The sequence below is a fragment of the Sylvia atricapilla genome, chromosome 5 (assembly GCF_009819655.1).
Source record: "Sylvia atricapilla isolate bSylAtr1 chromosome 5, bSylAtr1.pri, whole genome shotgun sequence".
Taxonomy (NCBI): domain Eukaryota; kingdom Metazoa; phylum Chordata; class Aves; order Passeriformes; family Sylviidae; genus Sylvia; species Sylvia atricapilla.
The window spans coordinates 65,506,365-65,507,992 of NC_089144.1; positions in this window are offsets into that span (position 1 = coordinate 65,506,365).

Genomic DNA, 1,628 nt, shown 5'->3' on the forward strand with positions numbered 1-1,628 from the left:
TTAAATTAGAAAGATGATTTCTGTAAATATTGTGAGTGGAATTTATTTTGTTAAATAAGAGCATTAGCAACCCAAAATCAGATGACAGAAAATCTTATAATTAAGCATTGATGAAAAACTGAAAAACTTTGTGTCCTGAAAGTTTCAATTTTCAGGTGAAAAATTATGTTTTTGAGAAGAGCAATTTTTGTCTGCTATTTCCTTTTTAGTCATAAGCCAAAATTACCACCAAATAAACTTACAGTGAGAAGTTTGCCACTAATCTTAAACTTTTCCTAGTAGGAGTCTGCTCTGCAAAATGATGATATTTAACATGCCTTCCAATCATGAAAGCCATTACTTATGGCATCACTTAGACCTTACCATCTCTAGGGTGCAGAAAGAAATATCCTGGTGAGGAGACAAAAGAAGGCAGAGTATGAAACAGGACAGAAAATTTTCAGGAGCCGAGTATTTTCTTGCTTTCAATGAGGGTTTTTGGGGTCAGGCACTGCTTTCTCAGTGTGATGAGATGCTAATAACATCCTGCTTTTCAAAAGGAGCATCAGCACTTTCTTCGTTGACCATATTTCCAAGCTCGCTGGTTAGCAGAAAAAAATGCTCTAACTGCGCCACTTTTGTCTGTGGTGCAGTCACAAACAGTGCAAAGCTGAGTCTTGTGTTGTTTATTTATAATGATGTCCAGAATGTAGAATGCTGGGTCTTTCTCACACCTTCAGTGTTGCACGAGTCAGCCAAAGTTAAGTGAAGAGGACCAGCAGCAGGCAGCCTCTGTACAAACTGAATCTATTCACTGGTAAATAGATTTTCAGAGTCATAAATAGGAAAGGGTGGGAGTATCTGGATGGAGTTGTACCAAATATAAGGGAGTGCCACGTGGGAAGAGACATGCATTGATTACATGAAAGTTGATGTGTGCGTAGATGGCATCTAATCAATCTATGGAGTGATATTTTGGGGTTCTCAGGAGTCAGTGCAAGGTTTTGCAGGAACCCCAAAGTCTTCATCTTATCTCTGAGTGAGAAAGTGCTGAGTTCACAAGCTGCTTTCTGAACTACTTTTAATGATGAGGTGAAATCAGTAAGAATGTTTGTGGCAATGTTCACTCTTATAGGAAAATAACCTTTGGCATTTTGTGTGAAAGCAGAGATGTTGTCATCCCACCACCCTACCAAATTTCTGATGTGCAGGTTAGAGTTCAGGTGGAAGGTGCTGCTCTGTGGCTTGTACTTAAGATGCCAGGTCTGGATAGCTGCGTGTCCTCTCTGAGCCAGTCACTGCTCTGATATGTGACCTTCAGCCATATGGGAACTTTGTCCTGACTTTTCCCACTGAGAAATCACTATACTCTCCATCTCCCTAGGGACAGTAATGAACTGCTTGAAAAAGTGTTTTCGGACATTTGGCAGCAAGATTTTTTCATTTAGTTGGAGAGAATATTCATTGTATTTCTTGTAAAGGCAGCACATGGTATTCAAGGAAGTTGGCTAACAGTTCCTCCCTGTCATCTCTGAGAGGGATGAATGTGAGGTTCCTTTCATTTTGCTCTTGTGCTCAGACACCTCAATGCACTCAGCCCTATTATGTCACACTCTCTTCCCCAGTACAGACATTCAGCATAGCTAGAA